Source organism: Sus scrofa, chromosome 1 (assembly GCF_054392235.1).
Source record: "Sus scrofa isolate SSC_HxYL_T2T_F1_AM1 chromosome 1, Sscrofa_HxYL_maternal_Yorkshire_Landrace_v2.0, whole genome shotgun sequence".
In the NCBI taxonomy this organism is placed as follows: Eukaryota; Metazoa; Chordata; class Mammalia; order Artiodactyla; family Suidae; genus Sus; species Sus scrofa.
In genome coordinates this window covers 253,460,914-253,487,628 of record NC_139383.1, presented here as the reverse complement: position 1 = coordinate 253,487,628, position 26,715 = coordinate 253,460,914, and the positions used below count along the sequence as shown (strand labels likewise).

General features: G+C 38.9%; 1 protein-coding gene and 1 pseudogene across 2 annotated transcripts in view; one reads left to right on the top strand and one right to left on the bottom strand.

The window, feature by feature from the left end:
• Positions 1-26,715, bottom strand: part of LOC106509220 (uncharacterized) — a 424,782-nt gene that overhangs the window by 145,726 nt on the left and 252,341 nt on the right. For both annotated transcript variants that reach the window (XR_014824849.1, XM_084991349.1), the window contains one exon: positions 22,688-22,901. The gene's annotated coding sequence lies outside the window, so the exon portion shown is untranslated. The remainder of the gene's footprint in view (positions 1-22,687; positions 22,902-26,715) is intronic.
• Positions 3,548-4,179, top strand: LOC100738298 (casein kinase II subunit beta-like; annotated as a pseudogene).

Sequence of the window (26,715 nt, the reverse complement as noted above, 5' to 3'; positions counted from 1 at the left end):
TGTGATGTCTGTATGGCATGTGTGTACATGCATGTGTGTTCTGAAGGGAAGATTTCCATGAGAATCTAGTTTGTAACGGTGGTTTAAAAAAAAAAATGGAATTCTCATCTTTGGCTAGAGCTGATAATCTACCCTCTCCTTGTTCTTCCTTCCTATCTGCATCTAAAACTTCACCTAGAAAAAAATACAGACAGGAACACACAGCTTCTTTGATAGACCCTTCTGAATTTCATTCCCAATAGTGGGCAAGCATAGATTAGGACAATGAGGCTATGAAAAACTTTTGCTGTTGAAAAAAGGAGGGGGAGGATTGGCAGATTTTTTTCTTTTTTTATACTGTCTTCATCAGGTTTTGATGTTAGAGGTACCCTTTAAAATAGACTGAAGAATACATTTTTCCATAAACAGAAACCGTTTAACTAGCATAGGAAAAGCCTATTTAAAAGGCTGGTTAAAACTCAGTTATAAAAAAAATCTAGGCCCAGAGGGAAGACCTCTTGGACAATCTTTCACAAGTTTCCTTCTTTTTATTGAGTCATTTAATCTCTTCTATTTTTTCAATAAAATTGTATGGGGCATCCCTCAAAAATTCAGTAGAAATACAGGACTGTTTTAAAAATTTTGTTCTAACAGACTCAGTTTTCAGGGTCCCCACCCCACAGCACAGCGCACAGTAATTTTTGGCAAGAGAATGTAAAATATTACTGGAGAAAAGATTCTGGAAGTATTTTTAAATTTTTTATTATCATTAGATAATATATTCACATAAATCAAAATTCAAGATATTTGAAAATGTATGCATGGAAAGTTCCCATACTTTTGTCCCCAAGCTATCTGATCCATTAAAAGGACACAATCAATTTATTGTTCATCTTTAAATGATATTTAAAATTTCAGTTTTGACTAAATAATAATAAATGTAGTCTCAGATTTTTTACATCTCAAGGGACATTTCTTAAAGAACAGTACCTTACACTCTCTGTTCTCGGCTCAAAGTCCTACGATCTTTTCTTCCTCTATTACATGGAATTATGTTGGAAGGTTGTAGAAATGGGCATTTGGGATTGTGGTGAGGCTAAGGAGATACACAGGATTTACAGCGTTTACATTCTTCCCAGAGTAAGGGCTGGTTAAACTGCACAGGAGCCCTCCTGCAGAGCATTCAAAGAGTGTGTTTCATGGTTCAGTTATACAAAGATGATATGAGTGTGGTTTTATATTTATATACACTATCACTCTTAAGATCTTCTTAAATAGAATTCCAGACATTTTTCAATGCATTTACATATATACCACATATATGTAAATGTGGTATTATATATATGTATATAATATGTGGATTCCTTTTCTAAGATATGCAATTAAATTTGCCTATAACTATTAATATTCTTATTTAATAACTACAGATGAAAAGTTGACATTAATGTAAAGATAAAAATCACCTGCTTGGAGAGAGAAAGAAGTTTGGGTATTCCGAAAATGATGATGACTTTTTCCTTCAACTGTAACTTGAAACGACAAACACAAAATTATGCCAATAATATCAAAAGGAGAAAGAACAGTAGAATCCAAGGCGGAGTAAGCTCCGAAGAAATACTCTGCTCCTTGAGAATTCCAGTAGAAGGAAAACTGGAGGTGACAAGAACCACCAAAGGCTTGCAGAACCGGCTGTAGCATTATCAGGGCTCTTTAGCAACTACCACTGAAAGGCAGAAAACACAAGGGGGAAAGGCCTTAAAAAACGTAAAGTTCCTGACTCAAAAACAAGGACTCAGTCTTTGTAGTTTCAGTGTAGTTGGTAATGTTTTATATTTAGAATGACTATGAGAGAGGTGATTTTGACAGTGAATATATATGTGTCACCTAACGCCATGCTGGGAAAATACATAGTAAGTGACAATTGCCATTTTTAAATAATTATTAGTATAGTCAAAGGCAGAGAAAAGCAGAACTAAAGTTGAGGGAAAACTATTGTAGAAATTCAGCAAACAACAGATTCTAATTTTAATGCGTGTAAGGACAATGGTGACACTTTAAAATAGAGGAGAGCTAAAAATATATATATATAAGACAAAAAGAGTAAGATGCGATTCCTCCCAAATCAGAATTTAATAGAAAGTGATTTTAACCATCTCTGTTCCAGCAAATATCACCAGTAATAGTTCTTTCCGTTCTGAAGATACATTGGAAAGTCCAGGACACGCTCCCTCCTCAGCCATATTCCAAAGGCCCCAGCACATCCCACCTTCAGAATCAAAAAGCAGACAGCTTTCTAATCAGATTCTGCCTTCAAGTGTCTGCTTTATCAAGAGTTAAACCTCTGTATCAAGTGCTGCCCCCAACACAGAGGATGAAAAAGAAATCTTCTCTGATTAAGGAAATTGCAGGTTGTGAAGTATGTTGATGTTTGAAAAGGGTATTGTAATATAATACAGTTCTTTAAAATTTTATGTAAATATTCCTAAATTATCCTGTGACTACTTTCTTCGAAAATTAAGAGACAATGATGAGATTTGTAAGAAATGTCTTCTAATTTCCTTTCCTTTTAAGTAACACACATTTCCCATCAGTGGTATCTCAAAAACATGCTTCTCCAACGCACATCAGCTGACACACAATAAATCCTTGAACATGGTCACTGCAGGCTAAGATTATATTTCTTTTTTGGGACCCAGTTTTAACTTTCTAAAGTTCACATCAAAGTAATAGTAGAGAATTTATCTGGAGAAGGAAAAATTACTTTCCCATTTTTATTTTCAAGATCTTTAAAATCTTTTGCAAAACAAAAAATTTATGGAGGAGTTCCCATCTTGGCTCATGGAAATGAATCTGACTGGCGTCCCTGGCTTTGTTCGGTGGATTAAGGATCCAGCATTGCCATGAGCTGTGGTGTAGGTCTCAGACTCAGCTTGGATCCCACGTTGCTGTGGCTGTGGTGTAGGCCAGCAGCTACAGCTTCAATTTGACCCCTGGCCTGGGAACCTCCCTATGCTGTCGATGTGGCCCTGAAAAAAAGACCAAAAAAAAAGAAAAAAGTTATGGAAAACACTGACGCTTCCAAAATGTGTCTAGATTTCCCTGCTGTACAAGATACACACTATTACTAAGTAGAAAATATATCCTGACCTAATAATTATTCTAGATACATAAAATAAATTTGAATTCTTATTACAAAGACTGATTAAAATATGAAGAACTTTCTCAAAATCCATAATCAAGCTTAAGAAGCCCTAGATATTTAAAAAGTGGCTTAGACATTGAAGGCAGTGGGATACACAAGGCTGACATTTGCTATCTTTGAACCAACTCATATTAAACATCTACTCTCTGACATCTAGCAATTCAGGGATTCAAAATGGGATTAGACACAGGACTTGGTCTCAAGGAGTTCACAGTATAATATGGAAAGTAAAAATAATGAGGTCAGGTCTGCCGTGGTCAGGTCTGCAACCTGAGTTGTAGCCATTGCCTAGGTTCCTTGGAAGCAGAAACCACCTCCCACCACCCTGCCACCACAGGTCCCAGTCCCTGTCCAGCTACAGATGTGGCAATGAGCAGCTCAGAGGAGGTGTCCTGGATTTCCTGGTTCTGTGGGCTCTGTGGTAATGAATTCTGTGAAGGGATGAAAGTGACATCCAGGACAAATTCAATCTCTCTGGACTCAACAAGCAGGTGCCTCACTATCAACAAGCTCTAGACATGACCTGGAACCTGATGAGAAGCTGAAAGACAACCCCAATCAGAGACCTGATTGAGCAGAAAGCTAAAATGCTCTATGGATAGATCCACACCTGCTGCAGCCTCCCAACTGTGGCATCACCCAGATGTTGTAAAAATACCAGCAGGAAGAATTTGGCTATTGTCCCCGGGTGTAATGTGAGAATTAGCCAATGCTTCCCATTGGCCTTTCACAGAGTCCAGGTGAGGCCATGGTGAAGCTCTACTGCCCCAAGTGCATGGACATGTACATGCCCAAGTCATCAAGGCACCACCACACAGATTCCCCTCACATAATATTCCCCTCACATAATATTCATGGTGGACCCCAAGTATTGGCCCAAATGGCCCACCAATCAGTTTGTGCCCCAGCTCTAAGGTTTCAAGATCCAGAAACTGGCCTACCAAATGCAGCTCCAAGCCACCAGCAACTTCAAGAGCCCAAACAAGACGATTCAATGATTCCCCACCCCCACCTGTGCCTTAGTCTTTAACATTTTCATTCCTTCACTGACACCCTTTCAAGGACCTACTACGGTTTTTAGTTTAAATTAAGGGAGTCATTATTGTGGTGGGAATATGAAATAAAGTGGAAGAAAAGGCAAAAAAAAAAAAAAAAGTAAGAATAATGATAACCATCACACCACTTGGCATTGTCCAAACTGCCATGATTCCCCTAACTATTTCTTTATCTAGTAAGAGCTGAATCTGAGCTGAATCTAGCAGTTTCCTGAAAGGCTCCTCCCATGCTGGAGAGTTGCCTGGGAGATTTCCAGGCATTGCCTCTGGGACATACTCAGTCTGCTTTTGCCTACTCACTGTTTCCAAACCTTTGCTTCAATGCACTGCTTTCTCTCTTCACTCCTACCTTGTTCTTGACACTTTGAAGCTTTTCTCCACCTGAGCTCATCATTGCCTTGGATTCAGAATCTAGTTCCTTTCCATTCCACACCTTACAGTTGTCAGTTATTCCTATTCACTCCTTGACTGGGGTGGATCCTGGAACTCTAGCTGGCCCTGAGCTCTGGGCATTCACTCATTTCTGTTGGCAAAGTCAAGAAATCTTCTCAGTGAACTCACTGAAATGAGGTTTAGAAAGATTCAGGAACACTTAAATCAGTCTCCTGAGGACAATGAACTGCCAAGTGCTTGAGTAACTCAGAGTTAATGGCAATGATGACAGCAGCCATCATTTATCCTAGTTACTCTAATCCTATTTACCATTGAGGAAACAGGTTCACACAAGTTAGATAACTTGTCCAAGTTCACACAACTTGTAAATGTGAGGGACACAACTAATATTCAATCCCAAATTTACTGAGCTCTAAAGCTGTACTACATGTAAGATTATATAGTTTTGTTTTGCATTTAATGAAAGCATCACCACTATCACTGAATTCAATTAAGGCAGCAAATATCAAAATGGAGGAGCCATAGGCCACTGCCACTCAAGATAATAATTACTAAAATTAACTGCTCAATATATGCCAGGTATGGGATTATGTCCTTTAAAGAAACCATCTTATTTACACCTAAAAAATAACCCTAGTCATAGTTCCCATTGTGGCTCAGCATGTTAAGGTCTCAATCTACTGTGAGGATTCAGGTTGAATCCCTGGCCTCACTCAGTGGGGTAAGGATCTGGCATTGCCACAAGCTGTGGCGTACGCCTGCAGCTGCAACTTCAGTTCAACCACTGGCTCAGGAACTTCCATATGCTACACAGCTGTAGCCATTAAAAAAAAAAAAAAAACTATTCCCATATGGTTTCTGTTTTTCTAATTTTACAAATAAAAAGAAAAACTAAGGCACAGAGAAGTTAAGTAACAGCTATGAAGCACTAGAGCAAAAATATCTTGAATCCAGCGACCGTAACGGTAGTCATCATGCCTCCCCATCCCACCAGTCACTCTGCCCATTTGTCACCTTGACAGGTGTGAGAGAGTCCAATCTCAAAAGGGATCTGCCCAATTTCTCTTTAGATGGCATTCTTCTCTCGTTACCATTCCTGTAGCTTCCAATTCAATCTGTAAGACTAACCTTTGCTGAAACAGGATCTCAAGAATCATTATAACCAGTAAAAATGAGTCTCAAAGAAAAATCTGAGTTAGACTTTCCTTCTCCCTATAAGGACATAAATCTCCATATCATAGTCTAGGGGTCCTACAATCTTTTCCAAAACTGAAGGAGATATAAGTGCTTAAAAGTTATGAACTGGCAAAAGAGAGAAACCCTGGACTACAAAAGCGAAATATTTGACCAGTGTGATGATATATTGTAATGTTGCTTATAGGAGTATTACTCAGACTGCTGTCCACTGACCTAACTACTTTAGAATCATTCTGAATACTTTTAAATGCAGATTCCTAGGTCTCCCTATGTCTGACTCCAGAAACTCTGGAGGGGAAATGGGGCTCCGTAATCTCTAACAAATCCCCTTAGCATTTCAGATATAAATGCACATCTGTGCTTATATAATCTTCAGTATTTGGGAGTTCCTGTTGTGGCTCAGTGGGTTATGAACCTGACTAGCAGACTAGTATCCATGAGGATGTGGGTCTGATCTCTGGCCTTGCTCCATGGGTTAAGAATCTGGCATTGTCGTGGGCCATGGTGCAGGTCGCAGATGGGGCTCCGATCTTGCATTGCCATAGCTGTGGCGTAGGCTGGCAGCTGCATCTCCGATTCGACCCCTAGCCTCAGAATTTCGATATGCTGGAGGTGCAGCCCTAAAAAGTAAAAAAAAAAAAGAAAAAAGAAAGAAAGAAAAATCATCAGCATTACATAATTTGGTTTTGCAACTGTAGAGCAGATTAAGGATCAGGATTTATGTTACCTCAGAGCACACAGAATAATTTATTACTCCAATCATTACCAGACTGGATTCTAGGTGTCATAGATCCATTCAAATATTTAGAGAATTTTATGTACTCTATTGTTATGGAAACCCAGCAGGTGGGTATGCATGCACACATGCACAGCTCTTCTAAAAGTAGCAAACAAAATTCAGTTCAAGCATTTTGTTTTGCATATTATATCATACTGACTAATAAATGCATTAGTCCAAGTACTGCAGAGAGAGGCTAATCACTACTTTGAGAACAAGGGGTTTTACACGAAAAGAAAAAAAAAAGCTTGCAAAATTGCTTTGCTAAATAAATTCTTCTCCTGAAGATACACAATATATATATACTAAAGGTTTGAGGTGCTTCAGAGTGAAAAAGAAACATGTTAACTTTACTGAATACTTAACCAACTTATCTGAGCAGAGGATGATCTTTTACTTTTCTGCACGTTTCTTGCCATCAGTTTGCTTAGCTCTGAATTCATTTACTCAACAAATGTATGTTACAAACATCTGCAGCAACTTAAAGTGAGGCAGAGTGTTAGATTCAGAGATAAAATGGGAATAAGCTAGACAGACTAATAGTCACATTCATTACCATTTGAAACTTGTCAAGTCACAAAGGTTCCTCACAGCCCAAGGGGCCCTGATGCAATGCAATCAGCTGTATTGCCCCAGTTCCACCAATGACCTTACTTTAGCTACAGTTTACAAGAGACTTCAAGAATCTCCAAGCAGACTCAGAGCTGCCACTGAACAGGGCTTGCAAGCAGAGGGACTGACTCCCCCCACTAGCTACACACCCAAGTTAGCTCCATAACAAGTACATTGTTCCAGAATCTGTCTTTATACACTTGAGAGTAAAATGGTTACCTCAAAGCAGGTATCTGAACTAGCTGTTGAATCCAAATTTAATCCACAGACTTTATCCTGGCCTGTAACTTCCTCATACCATGGAGTACTGCCAATATATTGTAAGGCTATTTCAGATGTCCTGTGAAAAATGAAGTAGAGAACTGTAGTATTTATTTGAAAACTCAAGTTATTATACTTTTGCTGTTGTTGGATTATTATTTTTCTCCTAAAATAAAAGACACTGAGATCCACCGAAGGAACAGGTCTTCATTTTACTTATCCAATGGCTTCGAGAATGCCTGAAAGAAGGTTAAATCAGGAGTTCCTGTCATGGCTCAGCAGATTAAGAACCTGACTAGTATACATGAAGATGCAGGTTCAATCCTTGGCCTCACTCAGTGGGTTAAGAATCCAGTGTTGCTACAACCTGTGGTATAGATTGCAGATTCAGCTCAGATACTGCATTGCTGTGGCTGTGGTGTAGGCCTACAGCTGCAGCTCCGATTCAGCCCCTAGCCTGGAAACTTCCATATGGCGTAGGTGCAGCCATAAAAAGGAGAAAAAAAAAAAAAAAGAATGTTAAATCATCGGCCCTTGTGAAAAATAGCTTGGGGGTTTTATTTGTTTTTGTGACCATGCCAATGCGAGGTACTCCAGGCTGAAAATTCTATGGTGACTACACATATCTTCTCATCTGTTATAGTTTAGGGAGCTATGAATTTGTCTTTGCAAAAGATGCCTTCCAACATGGAGACTCTGTACCTGGTAAAATGTTTTAGGATTGTGAAACATTAGGTTCTCCCTTAGTTTGCACCTAAGGCAGAGGAGATAGTAGTAAGAATTTAGCAACTGAAATGAGGTCAAAACCCAGGTCATTCACACATTCATGTTGCAATTTCTCCACTGTTTCATCTTCTGCTTTGCAAAGCTAGAACATAACCATGTATTCCCACTCTTGTCACAACAAAGAACCTTGTAACCTCAAGAGGAAGGTTTCACTTTGGCACCCAGAATTCTAGACATCAGCTGGATTAGCCCTGCTCTTAGCACAGTGAAAGGTATTGCTGCCCAAATATCCACATATCTACATTGTGGCTATTAGCTTCGAATACCTGTGTATTGCTCCCGTTCTGTGTGTGCATGTGTGTTTGTTTCTTTTTTGGCCAAATCATGGAATATTTTGTTTGGGAATGTGAATAAAATGGACAGAATCATCCATCTAGACTAAATCAAATATGTTTTTTGTTCTTTGAAAAGGTTTGTTATTTTGAGGCAGCAGAATTATCCTTCATCTATTTATTCAAGAACTATTTAGTGCAGGTCTACTGTCTGCCACATAATCTGCTAAGGGCTAGAGATAAATCAGGGAAAGTAAGACAATTCTTGGAATTAAAAGTACACTTTCTGTAGCCATGTGAAGTTCAATTCTGAATGTAAAAAACAGACAGGGTCTTAGTTTTGAAGGTGTCTGATTGGTTTGTGTTATGGAGGCCTATCAAACTCTCCTAAGCTATCTCCTACGCCCACCCACCATGGGGATTGATGGAATCCTAACTCCCAGCTGAAAGACCTTCAAAAGAAAGACTGGTTAGAAAATATGAAGAAAAAAAGAAAAAAAGAAAAAAAACAATGCTCACTTGGAAGGAAGAATTTCAACCAAAGGTCTGTGAGGAGAAGATGGAATTAGGTGGCCTAATTCCCTCATGTAAGAGATAACGATCACAAAGTCATAGGTACTGATTGAGAAGTTTCTCCCATAAGAAGGCCCTCAAAGATACTACTCTGCCAAAGTGAAGTTTACCATGTAACAGAAAAAGGAAAAATGCAACTTGTGTTATGCCATTATAACCTGAATTTTAAGCGCAACCATCTGGTTTAAAGAGGGAAAACAGCACAAGTACAAGATCGGCATTCCATTACCAAATGGCTAGATTTCAGTCTTTTAGTAGGAAATTTTTATATCCGTCATTTATTTACATTTAACATGTGGGTTTGTTATTTGTCTATATTTATTCTTTTCCCCTGAATAAAATCTATATTGAGTCTTCTAAAGTGCTCTTAGAGCGTATGGTATAAGTATAAATATATATGTGTGTGTGCATGAGTATAAATGCAATATGTGTGTGTATTTGCACACAAACCTTATAGCACTAAACAATTCATCCCCAGAGCTTGTTTGTGATAGCACTTTATAAGGTGGCTTTAAACGAGAAGTAAAAGAAACTAGAGCTATTTGTGTTTGTCTTAAGAGAATAAAAGCTTTTTCCTTGCGTTCTCTGATGCATGTAATGTTTGAGATTTACAGAAATAGCATCCTTTTCCCTTAAGAATAAAATCATCCCCAGGCAGAAAAATAACCCTGCAACATGTAACTAGCAGGTAATCTATTTCATCAACTACTCAAATGAAAGCTGCAGAAATTTGAGAAAAACCATTAAATTATATTACCGAAAAACACACATTTCCCTAACAGAGTTGATAGTCCACTACGCTCCACCGAAAAAATAACGGCCTGGAATTATGAAAGTTGCCTCTTTCTGCTTTGCCCTTCTGCTCTCCACGGACCATTCTTCTAGCCCAAAAGAATCCTACAGTTCCCAAGGAGGCTTTGCAGTCAAGGCTAGCTCTTCACAGTTTCACTAGTCAACTTTTCCTGTTTTTTACACTGCCATGAATCCCACTATGTAAGCCAGGTGTTCAGGGGCATTCTGACAGGTAACTGGAAGGGGAAATCCTCCCTCCTTTTCAAGACAAATCTGTTTCATCATCAAACTCCTGAATTTCCTTCTGATCCCTCTTCAACTCTTACAAACTTGCTTTCCCTTCTTAGGACCTAGTGTCTCGAGGTCCTGTCCAAAGCATGCTTTCTGCTCTAGCAGCACTGGGTTCACATCCCTGCTCCCTTCCTCCTGACACACCCTCCTCTCTCAGCTTCCCCATCACTGCTCAAGCCCAGTTTTCTTTCAACATGTCTGATGCTCCTTCTCAGCTTGTCTTGCCTTCTTGTCCTTTAAATGTCAGTGTTCTTGATGTTTCATTCTCAGACTTCTTTCCTGTCCTGACAGAACATCAGAGCTACAAATGGATGCTTCATGGTGCAAGCAGCTGGGCCTGGATCTGTCTATGGTCTGCCTGTCTCTATACAAGTGATGATTTGAGATTTTCCCACTCAGCCATTCCATACCCAATGTGTGCTGATTCCAAGTTCTTGTCAAAATCCTTATATCATGAAATTGTAATAATCACTCTACAAGTTTGTGTCCCCCGAGAACCCCTGAGCTCCTTGAGGAAGGAACAAACTATGTCTTAGTTATTCTACAAAATCAGCATATAGCACAGTGCCTTGCCTTAGGCACAGTGCCTAAATGCCAAGCACACAAAAACACTTAGAATTACAGAATAAAAAACACAACTGAATAAAATACTTCTAAGTGAAATATTTGTGAGGACTGGGAGTTCCCATTGTGGCTCAGCAGGTTATGAACCTGACTACTATCTATGAGGATGTGGGTTTGATCCCTGGCCTCACTCAGTGGCTTAAGGATCCAGTGTTGTCATGAGCTGTGGTGTAGGTCACAGATGCAGCTCAGATATCACGTTGCTTGTGGCTGTGGCATTGCTCTGCAGCTGCAGCTCTGATTGAACTCCTAGCCTGGGAACTTCTGTATGCTGCAGGTGTGGCCCTAAAAAGCAAAACTTAAATAAACAAATAAATAAATGGAATTTTTGTGAATATTTATAAAGAAAAGTAGAATCGGAAGAGCTATCCAGAGTACACAAAATGATAGTTTATAAAGACAAAAGATGAGTACACAGTTCTTCTGATTCTTTTAGCACAAAATGAAATAAAAATCAGAAACAGATCCTATATTTTTTCTTTTTTTTCCTGTCGTTTGGAAATTGTCACAGCAAATACACTTCTCTTTTACTTTTGGAAGACTGTAATAATGTCACACATCATCATTTGAATTACTTGTCTCACAAGGTTAGTTGAAAAATGTGCTGCAAGTTAAATAGCAGAGATGCTGGGATAGGGCTTCAGGAGCTGGCTAGCCCTCTCCAATCTCAAGGAGAAAGCAACTGACATCAACGTGTTCTATGGACCTGTAAGCAGCTTCTCTCCAAATACCCACTTTGATCTAAAGGCAGCTTAAAAACTGGCTGCTTTGGGAGATGGTTTTCAGTTATATAAATGAGCCTTCGGCTGGTCTCGTTTAGCCCAAGGTCAGTTTCATTAAGAGGAATTCCAATTTCACACCACTGGATATACGTACTTGACCCTCAGGAGTGAGAAATGCAGTCAAGTTTGCATTTACAAATTTTTCTGACACTTGGGTCCTTTTATCAAACTGTTGAAACACCTGAAGTAAGTCTTTAAATTTAGTCTGAAGTCTTTATTATAAGCCAATTATAACCTATGTTGGAATCTCCAGTTATCTCAAAAAGAGGCATAATATTATCAGTAAAATTTGTTTTGGAGCTCCCATCATGGTTCAGCAGTAATGAACTTGAGTAGTATCCATGAGAATGCAGATTCAATTCCTGGCCTCACTCAGTGGGTTAAGGATCCGGCGTTTACATGAGCTGTGGTGTAGGTCACAGATGCAGCTTGGATCTGGGGTTGCTGTGGCTGTGGTGTAGGCCAGCAGCTGTAGCTCTGATTCAACCCCTAGCCTGGGAACTTCCATATTCCTCTGATGCAGCCCTAAAAAGACAAAAATAATTTAAAAAATCATAAAATTTGTTTTTATTTACCTTATTTTAAAAGGTTGGCTTTATTGAGCAAAGAACGGAATCAGGTGAAGGTTTTGATATGAAAGTAATAATAAGTGTAACCAATATAGTTAACACGTTTATATCTAGGATGTGCAAATAAATATAACTTTATAGTAGTTATTAATAATGACCTAATGTCTATTTCCCATCCCACCAAGATGGCAGAAACTTAATCTCAGATAATCTGGGATTCCTTGCCCTTGCCTTAGAGTCAGATCTAAATTCTGAGTGACTTATGCAGTGGCATGGCACTGATGCAAGGGGTGGGAGTTTGACCTGGTCTTCAATATCATCTGTCAATGAGATAGCTACTACCTGTCTTGTTCCTCTGTCATCAGTCCACACAGGTCACCAATGAAATATCACACTCTTCTCTCCACCTGCCCCCTCAGGTGTGATGGTTCCCTTTTCTATTTCCTTTCAGTTTACAGGCACAATATATATTCAAGTCTTTCCCTATCATGTTAGGGTGCCAAAATCTTTACCAATCTGGCCAAGACTCACTCCCCCCTAAACTTACCACAGTTGTTTTCTCTCTGAATCCTAGGCTTCCTCCAGAAAGCAGGACAGAGAGTCCATCTCCCTGAGATAATCCATCCTCCCTCCTCTAGTTGGGGTGGGAAGGCAGACCTCTTTCTCTTTAACCCTAACATTTCAGCCACACCTGAAGTCTTCTCTAGTCACATAAGGGCCTAGGCTTTTGAAGACAAAGTCATAATACTTCGTTGTTTCCTTCTTCTGTCCTATCCATCCCTGTCCTAAGAAAAGAATATAGGACTGCCAGAATGGGGCAAGGGTATGAGGCATAGGAAAAAGTGAAGCAGCAGGGGGAAAAAAATAGGTTAATATCTCAAAATGTGATCTCACCACACTCCTATTTCTTGAGTATCTTCTCATATCAATATTTTTTAAATTGTCTCTTGTGGTTTGTGTGTTTTGTGCTGTTTTTCTGCTTACTCACCTTTTGTTTGTTTGTTTCTCATGTGAGTCATGAGACAGCTTTGCTGGATTGCCACTCCTCCACTTGACTACCCATTCAGATGCTGCCATTTTCCTTCACACATCTAAATATAGGGCTTGAAGGTTTGCACACAGCACACATCTGATTCCTAGCAGACAAGCATCTAGTGGTTGAGGCTGGACCTTCCCTTCCTTGATCCAGGAGTTTCTCTCAGCCCTCTGTATTCCCTATTCTGTCTCCACTTCTGCTTTCATTTTTTTAACTGACAAATCATCCATCCAAGAGACTTCTCGCATAGTGTATCATACAATGCATTTTCTCCACGCTTCTCTCCCTTCTGCAGTATTGTGCCTTTGGAGTTGTATTCACCACCAGGATTAGAGAAAGGGACTCACCATAGGAAGGCTGATAGACTGGCAAACTGTCAGAATGAAGAATAGCTTAGTAGACAGGTTAGTCTGGCTCAGAAGACATTTCATGTAAAACTGTATGATCTGCTCTGAGTTTTTCTGACTGTGTGACCCTTCATTATCCTGGAGTGGCTGTACAAGAAGGGACTATTTTAGGTAGAGCACATGGTATGTCATCCAGGAAAGGGATTCTCAACCTTTCACCTTCATTGATGAAGTTAATGAAAATGCAGCCGTGGGAGTTCCTGTCATGGCTCAGTGGAAATGAATCTGACTACTATCCATGAGAATGCAGGTTCAATCCTGGGTCTCGATCAGTGGGTTAAGGATCCAGCGTTGCCATGAGCTGGTTAGGTCACAGATGCTGCTCAGATCTGGTGTTACTGTGGCTGTGGCATAGGCCAACAGCTATAGCTCCAATTCGACCCCTAGCCTGGGAAGCTCCATATGCCACCCGTGCAGCCCTAAAATAGCACCAAAAAAAGAAAAGAAAAGAAAATGCAGGCCAGATTCTGAACTATAGTCTCTTCTTCAACTGTCATTGTCATTTTTAATTTTGCTATTTTTTTCTCTTTTTTTTGTATTTTAAGTGATATTTTGGTAGCATATCTGTTAGGCACATTTAATCTGCCACCCCATAAATCCATATATCCTAGACCTGGAATTTTTATCCATATCTATCTAATTCCAAATCCCCATACGTTCTGCTATGTCCTGTTACCATTTCAGGCAGGATTTAAAAGAAGTGCATTCAGAAATAATGCCATGCAGCAACATGGATGGAATTAGAGATTATCATACTAAGTAAGGTAAGTCAGAAAGAGAAAGACAAATATCATGTGATATCGCTTCTAAGTAGTATCTAAAATACGACACAAAGCAACATGTGTACAAAAGAAAAACAGACTCACAGATATAGAGAATAGACGTGTGGTCGCCAAGGGAAAGCTGGGGAGGGGAGAGAAGGATTGGGAGTTTGGGATTAGCAGAGGCAAACTATTATATACAGGATGGATAAACAACAAGGTCTTACTGTACAGCACAGGGAACTATATTCAAAATCCTGTGATAAATCATAATGAGAAAGAATATGAAAAGGAACATATATATGCATGTGTATATATATATATACACATATATATATATATAACTGAGTCACTTTGCTGTACAGCAGAAATTAACACAATATTGTAAATCAACTATACTTCAATAACATTTTTTTAAAAGAACTGCATTCAATTCTCCCTAAATACTTGAGTCTATTTCAAAAACAGATTCTAATCTGTTAATATAACTTTGATTTGTATTTCCTGAATCTCATCAGGGTATTCAGCAGTAAAAAAAATAATAATAAAATGTGCTTTCGCACAGCCTATACCTCAAAAACAGTGGTGGTTGGAAATAGTCCCAGACAGAAGTCAGAAAAAAGCATGTTACAGATTGAACACAGAACTCTAATGGTACACCTGCAGGGGATATGAGACTCCATAATTGGAATATAATACAACAAAAAAGGAAAGAGCCCAGGCTTTGGGTCTTGATGGAATCAGATCCAAATCTCTACTCTGCTACCTTCAGCAGCAATTCTGAGTTTTGGCTCTCTGATTTGTAAAACAGAGATAATGAGGTTCTCTTCCCAGGGTGGTGTGAAGATTGAGTTTATGTTGAAAGTTTTGTACACACAGAAAGTACATTAAAAAATAGTACTTATCTTACCATGTTCGATACTATTGATTCCAAGTAACAGAAAACCTAATTCAGATTGTCTTTAATAATAAGGAGGGGAGGTGGAGCAAGACGGTGGGAGAGTAAGAGATTGCGCTCAACTTCTCCCACAAACACATCAAAAAAACTCATCTACCTATGAAACGACTCGCACAGAACATCAACTGAATGCTGGCAGAAGAACTTAAACCTCCAAAAAGGTCAATAAACCCTTGACGTAACCGGGTAGAACAAAAGAAAAAAAGAGAGAGAGAAAAAAGGAATCAGGACGGGCTTAGCATTCCTGAGAGAAAGCTGTGAAGGAGAAAAGGAACCCACATCCTGGGAAGCCACCTAACTTCAGCCGAGTTGGAGGGACCTCAAAGTCGCCGAGAAAAGCACAGCAGCTGGACTGAGAGTGGCAAAGCAGAGTGAGAGGTGCAGAGATCATCTGAACCACCATCCAGGACATCACAGCCTGAGATGCTCCAGCAGGGGCTAGGTGCTGAGACTTAGGCTCCGAAAGTAGGTCCCAGGGAGAGGACTGGGGTTGATGGTGTGGAGACAGCCTAAGGCGCTAAGGAGCAGTGTGCCATGGGCAGGAGGGCTCTGTGCCACAGGCTGGGGAGGGGAACACCACAGCAGAGGGAACCCAGAAGGTCCAAGCCCACAAGAGAGGCAAGACACCATTGTTGGGGAGGGCGAGAGGAGAGGCGGACCACCATAGGAAACTCCCCATGCCCAGGTGTGTGCATACCCGCAGGCTCTCAGAGGGCAGGGCAGCTCTGGTGAGGCTGCGGGCACAGAGAAGCCTCTTGTTCATTTAGGGAGACTGGGTGTTTCTTGTACAGGCTATCAGTAGCCAGGCACCTCTTGTGTGGGCTAAGGGCATCAGGGAGCTAAATGTGATGTGGTGCCACTTGCACAATCTACAGGTGGCAGGGACAGACTACGACAGTCATCTCAGAGGCCAGAGAGAGGCGTGGCTTGCCACCACTGAGGGTCTGTGAGTGGGCTCCACCTGCAACCCAGTCACCTCAAGGGTTAGCAAAAAAGAAAAAAACAGGGCATTGCAACCAAGCACCACACACTGTTGCTCTCACTCCCCTGGGAACACACCCGCCCTACAGCTGCCACTGCCAAATGCTCTGGGCAACACCCAGACACTTGGTCACTGTCCCTTCCCAGGTGCCTACAACTAGGAGCAGCCTGTGCAGCACCTCCTATGTGGGCTAAGTGAGATGGGTTGCTTCATGCAAGGTCTACAGGTGCCAGGGGCAAACCACCACAGTTATCACTGACTTCAGAGGCAGTTGTGGCCTGCTACCACTAGGGGACCCTGAACAGGAACTACCTGTGGTTCCAATCACCTCAGAGGAGGGCACTCTAATCGAACACTAGCTGTTGTAGCTCTCACTCCCCTGGGAACTCATGCACCCTGCTGTTGCTACTGCCAAATGCTCTGGTCACCTTGTAAATCTGCCTAGAGCTCATTACCACTTCCCAGGGCCCTGCAACAAGGAGTAGCCTGTGTCACCTTCCTGCAAGTCCTTGCTGCTGTTGAGAGCCCAGCAACCAGGCACTGACTGCTGGCCCTACCTATTGCCTCCTTCTCCCTGAAAACACACTGAGCATCCTGGGGATAAGAGCCTACTCACACCAAAGAAAGAGACAGCAAATATTGAAACTCCCACACCAAAAGTAAATAGTAACCCCAACAAAAAATACATTCTTGCATAGAAGTAGGCTTACAAGACTACAGTTTGGCTTCCCCAAACTCACAGAAAAATAGAAGCAGGATGAAGAAGCTCAGAAACCAATCCCAATTAAAGGAACAGGAGAATTAACCTAAAATAGTCAACAATGAAACAGACCTCTGCAGTAAGACAGACATTGAGTTCAAAAGGGAGATAGTGAAAATACTTAAGGAATTAAGAAAGCATATGAACAGTAATGCAATTCCTTTAGAAAGGAACTAGAAAATACAAGGAGGAACCAAGGAAAACTAGAAAATTCATTTGCAGAGATGTAAACTGAGCTAAAGGCAAAAAAGAGCAGAATGAATAATGTGGAGGAATGACTTAGTGATGTGCAAGATACAATAATAGAAATCACCCAGTCAGGACAGCAGACAGAAAACCAAATTAAAAAAACATGAAGGCAATAAAAGAGATCTATGGGATAACATAAAGCAGGCCAAGCTATGCATAGTAGGAATTCCAGAAGGAGAAGAAAAAGAAAAGGGGATCAAAAATATATTTGAAGAAATTGTATCTAAAAACTTTCCAAATTGAAAGGAAACTCATAGCAAGATATAGGAAGCACATAGGGCCCCAAACAAGTTGAATCCAAATAGGCCCGTGCCAAGACATATTATAATAAATATGGCAAAAGTTAAAGAGAAGATTCTAAAAGCAGGAAGAGAAAAGCAAAGCATTAATTATAAGGGAACCCCCATAAGGCTATCAGCTGATTTCTCCACAGAAACATTACAAGCCAGAAGGGAGTGGCAAGATATATTTAAAGTGCTGAAAGGATAAAATTTGCAACCTAGAATACTCTATCCAGCAAGAATATCATTTAAAAATAGAAAGGGAAATAAAGAATTTCTCCAACAAACAAAAGCTAAAAGAGTACAGCAATACTAAACACATTCTAAAAGAAATACTAAAAGGGTTCCTCCAAATTAAAAAAAAAAAAAAAGTAAGAAGAATTAGAATGGAGGAAACCGCAATTGGAAAGCAATCACTTAAATAAGCCAGCATACAGATCTAAACATGAAGATGTTTTTAAAAAAGACATCAAAATCATACAATGTGGGGAAGGAAAGTAAGAAAAATATAGATTCTTTATTTTAATGATGTGTTTGAGCCTATATGACTATCAGGCTAAAGCAAGCAGATATAGGAAGGGGTTAAAATACTTAAAAAACAGGGCAACCACAAATCAAAACCAAACATTACACTCAAAAACTGAAAAGAAAAGAACTCAAGCAGAAAATAAATGGAAGCCATCCAACCAAAAAAAGAAAGGAACAAAAGTTAAACATAGAATCAACTGGAAAATAAGGTTTAAAATGGCAATAAATACGTATCTATCAAAAATCACCATAAATATCAATGGACTGAATGCTCCAATCAAAAGACACAGAGTGGCAGATTGGATAAAAAAGCAAAAACCTTCAATCTGCTGCCTACAAGAAACTCACCTTAGGACAAAGGACACATATAGATTAAAAGTGAGGAGATGGGAAAAGGTATTTCATGCCAATGGACAAGACAGGAAAGCAGGCATTGCAATACTCATATCACACAAAATAGACTTTAAAATGGAGGCCGTAAAGAAAACAAAGAAGGTCACTATTTAATGGTTAAAGGATCTGTTCAAGAAGAAGATACTACAATCATCAATATATATGCCCCTAATATAAGAGCACCCAGATACCTACAACAAATACTTACAGACATAAAAGGAGAAAATGATCAGAATACAATTATAGTAGGAGAATTTAACACCCCACTCACATCAATGGACAGATCCTCTAGACAGAAAATCAATAAGGCAACAGATATCCTAAGGGATACAATAGAAAAGTTAGACTTAATTGACATTTTCAGGACACTACATCCAAAAAAATCAGAATATACATTCTTCTCAAGTGCATATGGAATATTCTCAAGAATTTATCACATACTGGGGCACAAAGCTAACCTCAACAAATTTAAGAGTACAGAAATTATTTCAAGTATCTCCTCTGACCACAATGGCATGAAACTAGAAATCAACCACGGAAAAGAAGTGAGAAAAAACCTACTACATGGAGACTAAACAACATGTTACTAAGAAACCAATGGGTCAATGAGGAAATCAAGAAGGAAATTAAAAAATACCTCGAGACAAAGGATAATGAAGACACAACCACACAAAATCTATGGGGTGCTGCAAAAGCAGTGTTCAGAGGGAAATTCATAGCAATACAGGCCTTCCTCAAAAAAGAAGAAAGATCTCAAATCAACAATTTAACCCACCACCTAAATGAATTAGAAAAAGAAGAACCAACAAAACCTAAGGTCAGCAGAAGGAAGGAAATCATAAAGATCAAAGAGGAAATCAATAAAATAGAGATTCGAAAAACAAGAGAAAAAAAATCAGTAAAATCAAGAACTGGTTCTTTGAAAAGGCAAACAAAATTGACAAACCTCTGGCTAGACTCATGAAGAAGAGGAGAGAAAAAAAAATAAACAAAATCAGAAATAAAAAACGAAAAGTCACAACAGATACTACAGAAATACAAAAAACCATGAGAGAATACTATGAGCAATTGTATGCCAACAAATTTGACAACCTAGAAGAAATGGACAACTTTCTAGTGACCTACAGCCTGCCAAAACTGAATCAAGAAGAAATAGAAAAATGAACAGACCAATCACTAGAAATGGAATTGAACATGTCTTAAAAACACTCCCTACAAATAAAAGTCCAGGATCAGATAGCTTCACACGTGAATTCTATCAAACATAGAAAAAGGAACTTATACCTATCCCTAAACTTTTTCAAAAGGTTGAAGAAGGAACACTACCAAAGACATTCTATGACACCAACATTGCCCAAATTCTAAAACCAGACAAAGATATCACCAAAAAAGAAAACTATAGGCCAATATCTTTGATGAATATAGACAAAAAAATTCTCAACAAAATTTTAGCCATCCAAATCCAACAACATATAAAAAAGATCATACACCACAACCAGTTGGGATTCATCCAGGTACACAGGGATAGTTCAACATATGCAAATCAATCATCATACACCACATTAACAAAAGAAAAGTCAAAAAACACATGATCATTTCAATAAATGCAGAAAAAAACATTTGACAAAGTCCAACATCCATTCATGATAAAAACTCTTACCAAAGTGGGTATAGAGGAACCATACCTTAACATAGCAAAAGCCATTTATGACAAACCCACAACAAATGTAAAACTCAATGGAGAAAAGCTTAAAGCCTTCCCACTAAAATTGGGAACAAGACAAGGATGCCCACTCTCACCACTGTTATTCAACATATTACTGGAAGTCCTAGCCACAGCAATCAGACAAACGAAAGAAATAAAAGTCATCAAAAAAGGAAGAGAAGAGGTAAAACTGTCACTATATGCAGATAACATGATATTATACATCAAAAACCCTAAGAACTCAACTCAAAAATTCTTGAACTGATAAACAAATTCAGCAAAGTAGCAGCATATAAGATTAACATTCAGAAATCAGTTGCATTTCTGTACACTAACAATGAAATATTAGAAAAGGAATATAAAAATACAATACCTTTTGAAACTGCATTCCAAAAAATCAAATACCTTGAAATACACCTGACCAAGGATGTAAAGGACTTATATGCCGAGAACTATAAAACATTAATCAAGGAAATTAAAGAAGATGTAAAGAAATGGAAAGATATTCCATGCTCATGGGTTGGAAAAATTAATATTGTAAAAATGGCCATACTACCCAAAGCAATCTACAGATTCAATGCAATCCCTATCAAATTACCCATGACATTTTTCACAGAACTAGAACAAACAATCCAAAAATTTATATGGAACCACAAAAGACCCAGAATTGCCAAAGCAATTCTGAGAAACAAAAACCAAGCAAGAGGCATAACTCTCCCAGACCTCAGGCAATATACAAAGCCACAGTCATCAAGACAGTGCAGTACTGGTACCAAAACAGACAGAGAGACCAATGGAACAGAATAGAGAACCCAGAAATAAACCCAGATACCTATGGTCAATTAATCTTTGACAAAGGAGGCAAGAACATAAAATGGGAAAAAGACAGTCTTTTCAGCAAGCATTGCTGGGAAACCTGGACAGCTGCATGCAAAGCAATGAAACTAGAACATAACCTCACACCATGCGCAATAATAAACTCAAAATGGCTGAAAGACTTAAATGTAAGACAAAACACCATCAAACTCATGGAGGAGAATATAGGCAGAATATTCTCTGACCTCAACCTTACAAATGTTTTCTCAGGTCAGTTTCCCAAAGCAAAAGAAATAAAAGCAAAAATAAACCAATGGAACCTAATCAAACTGACAAGCTTCTGCACAGCAAAGGAAACCAAAAAGAAAACAAAAAGACAACTTGCAGAATAGGAGAAAATAGTTTCAAATGATGCAACTGACAAGAGCTTAATCTCTAAAATAGACAAGCAACTTATACAACTCAACTGCAAAAAGGCCAACAACCCAATGGAAAATGGGCAAAAGACCTGAATAGACATTTATCCAAGGAAGATATACAGATGGCCAACAAGCACATGAAATAATGCTCAACATCCCTGATTATTAGAGACATGCAAATCAAAGCTACCATGAGATACCACTTCACACCAGTCAGCATGGCCATCATTAATAAGTTCACAAACAACAAATGCTGGAGGGGTTGCACTGTTGGTGGAAATGTAAGCTGGTACAACCACTATGGAGAACGGTATGGAGGTACTTTGAAATCTATACATAGAACTCCCATGTGACCCAGCAATCCCACTCTTGGGCATATATCTGGACAAAACTTTCCTTGAAAAAGACACATGCACCCGCATGTTCATGGCAGCTCTATTCACAACAGCCAAGACATGGAAATAACCCAAATGTCCATCAACAGACAATTGGATTAGGAAGATGTGGATTATATACACAATGGAATACTACTCAGCAGTAAAAAAGAACAAAATAATGCCATTTGCAGCAACATGGATGGAACTAGAGACCCTCATCCTGAGTGAAGTAAGTCAGAAATACAAAGACAAATACCATATGATATCACTTACATCTGGTATCTAATATACAGCACAAATGAACATTTCCACAGAAAAGAAAATCATGGACTTGGAGAATAGACTTGTGGTAGCTGAGGGGGAGGGGGAGGGAGTGGAATAGATTGGGAGCTTTGGATTAATAGATGCAGACTACTGCCTTTTGAATGGATAAGCAATGAGTTCCTGCTGTATAGCACTGAGAACTATGTCTAGTCATTTATGATGGAGCATGATAATGTGAGAAAAAAGAATCTATACATGTATGTGTAACTGGGTCACCATGCTGTACAGTAGAAAACTGACCAAACACTGTAAACCAGCTATAATAGAAAAAAGTAAAAATCATTATATAAAAAGTTAAAAAAATTTAAATGATATAACTGTATCATATATATACTATGCTATATATTATACTAATTTATACTCTAACCATTATAAATTGCAATAAATGTTTTAAAATAAAAAGAAATAAAGGAGACATCTTGTATTGTGTAGATGAAAAGTTTTACGACAGAGTGGACTTCACATGCAATTTAACGCATCAGTCCTTGATGTCAATCAGGTTTCCCAACTGTTGGCTGAACTTACCTTAGTTTTCCTCTCATTTGTGAATCAGCTTTATGTTGAAAACAGCTTCCTTCATCCTGACAAAAATGGCTCATCGTATGCTCCAAAGGGAGAGAATCAGCCTTTGTTCTAGACTTGATCACAGGAGTCTTGAGATTCAGTCTGATTTCTCACTCCAGAATAGAGGGGCCAAGAAGATGGAATCCACCGATTTGTTCAGCTTCAGGGCTCTGCCCTTGAAAGCAAGACACAAGACCACTCTCTGCAAATTCTGAATACCTCTACTCTTTCATTTCCCCTCCACTACTCCCCTCCACCCCCAACACTTCTTCTAAGGAAACATTTTGAGCCTGGTTTGGGAGATGGAGGAAGGGCCCCACTCTCTCCAAACCTGAAAATATATTGCTTATGCCTAGAATTCTCTACAGAGTCTTAAAATTTTAAGTTTTTAGAAACAAAGTTCTTTGTTTCTGTGTTCTACCACAGCATATTCCTCCTCTGTGACAAGGACCACTTGATACTTAATTTTTCCTTTCCTCAAGTCAAAAGAGTTTGAAAGCCTTGCAATTATTTAAGTCAAACACTCAGATTTGTCTGTGAAAATAGGATACACTACACACATAGTACTTATGTCCATAATCATCAGCATTTTCATCTTGATGTGAGTTTTTTACAGCTGCCTTTGTATTGGCAATATATTGAGGACTACCTTGCTAATACTGTTGAACAAATAAATAAGGACATTTCTAACCCCCGACCACAGGTTCAAGGACTTGAACATGCACAGAATTTTGATATACTCTCCAAGAAGTCCTTGTGGGAGCCCCATCGGCTCTTGGTTTGTGTTTCTATTAGCAGGTATGGCTGAATATAGGTATTCTAGTTTTCATCAGCTCTTTGGGGATTTGAGAGCTGAACTCAATAACCTCTGGGAGTCTCCTTCAGTTCTTATAGTTTAAAAGGAAAACCAGCAACAACAACAAAGGACTGAGAATAAAGAAATACATTTTAATTTCTGATCAGTGCAAGCAAAGCTGTATTTAGTTGCATATATTGAGATATTTTGGCTATTGTTTGTCTGAACATAACATGGCTTCAACAGATCTGTGTGTAACCATCAAACAAATCGACATAGGAAAAGACAAGCAAACCTTCCTGGCTCCTAGAATGGCTCTTTTTTTCCCTCTCCAAACTTGAAAGATTGGTAAGATCATAATAATGTATGGCACTTAGCATATATACTCAATACATGATATCTTTCCTTACTACTAGTATATGTGAAGAAAACTGAATATTCTTCCTGTACTCCTGGTCTGGGCCTTCAGATTTGTTTCTCAATACAGCCTCAGTGGATGGTGGGAAGGGTGTGCAGTAGAGGCCCTAACTGAAATTGGATACATGGGACTTTTCCATAAAGCTACAAGTATGGAAAGTTTGTTAGACTATTTTAAATACTGCTCTGTGTTATTATATTGTATATGTGCTAATGTTGATTTGGCTAAAATTCTAAGGTAGGGCCCTTTGTCTGAAAACACTTTGTTCAAGAAATTTAATAATGATAAGGCAAAGGAGTTCCCATTGTGGCTTGGTGGCAATGAACCCGACCAGTACCCATGAAGATGCCGATTCTATCCCTGGCCTCGCTCAGTGGGTTAAGTATCTGGCATTGCTGTGAGCTGTGGTGTAGGTCACAGATGCAACTCAGATCTGGCATTACTGTGGCTGTGGCGTAGGCCACCAGCTACAGTTCTGATTTGACCCCTAGCCTGGGAACTTCCACATGCCTCAGGTTCGGCCCTAAAAAGATGATAATGATAATAATAATGATAAGCCAAGGAAAAGGCATATAATTTTGAGCAAGAAATAATCTAGTAGTTCATAACCATGGTCCTCAATCTGTACTGAGATGCCAGTCATGCTTGAAGATGATGAATCATACCTAAGACTTACCAAATCCTAGACGGAAAGTCTAGGGTCAAGGAATATAACTGAATACCACCTAGATAGACAACCCGAGGCTAACAATTCCTGACAAATGATTCAAGCCATCTTCTACCCAGAGAGTTCTTTTCACCAGGCTTCTTTTTTTTAATGGTTTTCCTATAATAGTGGTTAGCACAGAACGGGCACTTAATATTTATGCATTGAATGAATAAATAAATTAATGAATGAGCTACCTTCAGATTTTGGTATGTTCTTGCACTCCAGTCACCTCAGCCCAAGCAGTGACCTTCAACATTAGAGATTTTCAGACAGAAATGCAAAGACCCTAAAATGAAAACCCCCACTGAGTCACATGTTAAAAGAAGCCATCTTTTCTCCTGTAAATAACATTAATCCAGAAAAGATATAAGCATAAAGACAGGCTGCCAAGACCAAACTCCATCCATTTATCACTTTAGAATAGCCAGATTGTTTCTCTGGGGAGAAGAGGTAGTGTAAGAATGGGAGCCGGGGGCAACAACAGAACATGCATTTCTCTCCAGATGTTTCATTAGATTTTTCACCAGGGGACAGACAAATGCAAAACTGCAAATGGCAAGAAGGAAACAAGACCTTCCGAGCAGACTGACAAGAAAGTGTTCGCTGTCATTTTGTTAACCCCATCCACCAGTCTGCTGTTGCAAGGCCCTGAAGTAGAAGGACAAGTCAGATCTCCTTCAGGGCCCCAGGCTACATCCAGTTGTCCCAGCTCTGAGGATCTACACTTGCTGGGCTCTCCCTGGGACCTGCATCCCAGATCTGCAGCCATAACATACAGTATGAAACTGTAGACCAACAGTTGAGAATATGGGTAAAAAACTAAGTAGGGCATCAGAGTAAGACATTTTCCCAACTGTGTATTAAACTAATTGTGTATTTCACAAAGAAGTTTTTCTAACAGAGTTCAGTAGTTACAAATTCATCAAAACAAATAAATAAACTGATTCAATAAAAGGAATAAAGGAAGAAGAGGAAGAAGGAAAGGAGAAATGAAGGAAGAGAGAGTGTGAGAAAGCGAAGGAGAAAAGAATTTATTTTCTTTTCCATTTTAAAAACATTATAGAACACTGAGCAATGTAACCAACCCTTGATTTCTATAGCTATAATTTGGAGGGGGAAAAAAAAAAACCTCCCTTCATTTCTTAAAACTAAGTGAATAGATCTCTCAATGTAGATCAGATCCAGGAGCAGAACTGTTTACATAATTCAAATTGACTGTATTTATTTTCAATAATTTAAATTTCAAACCCTCTCATTTTTGTGTCCCCAAATTCCTCTTTCTTGACAACAGACATTATCTGGCTGGGATGTAGCCTTATGAAAACACTATCTGCCAATAGTTTTATCTGTTGGTGGAAAATCTAGAGTACAACTGCACTAAGAGATTTCAAGGAAGTAGAATAAATGACAAAGTTTTGTCTTACATTTCCCTTCAGAGTAGAAGTAACTATAGAATAAATGCACTTGTATTATTTTTAAAAAGAAAAAATTATTTTACACTTCTTATTTACTTATTGAAATATTGTTTGGACTTAAAAGGCTTCGTTGAAAAATCATTGACTCCCCAAGTTTAAGAGATTATTGCCTATGGAATTTTTTTCATTTTTTAAAGTTTTGTTGAAATACAGTTGATTTACAGTGTTATGATAATTTCTTTGTATGACACTTTGTACGACAAAGTGATTCAGCTATACATATACACACATCCATTCTTTTTCAGATTCTTTTCCATATAGATTATCACAGAATATTGGGTAGAGTTCCCTGTACTATTTAGCAGGTCCCTGTTGGCCAATCATTCCATATACAACGGTGGCATATGCATTTTCTGCCTGTGGGATTTCGAATTACCTCTTGAAGGAAAAAAGATAGTTGGATTCTGGTTTGGGCAGTAAAATGGTAACTCGTCTAATTGTTTTAAGAGCAGTTTTAGGTTCTTTTTTTTATTAAAATATAGTTGATTTAAAATGTATTAATTTTCTACACCATAGCCACAGCAATGCAGGATCCAAGCCACATCTGCAACCTACACCACAGCTCACGGCAACTTTGGATCCTTAACCCAC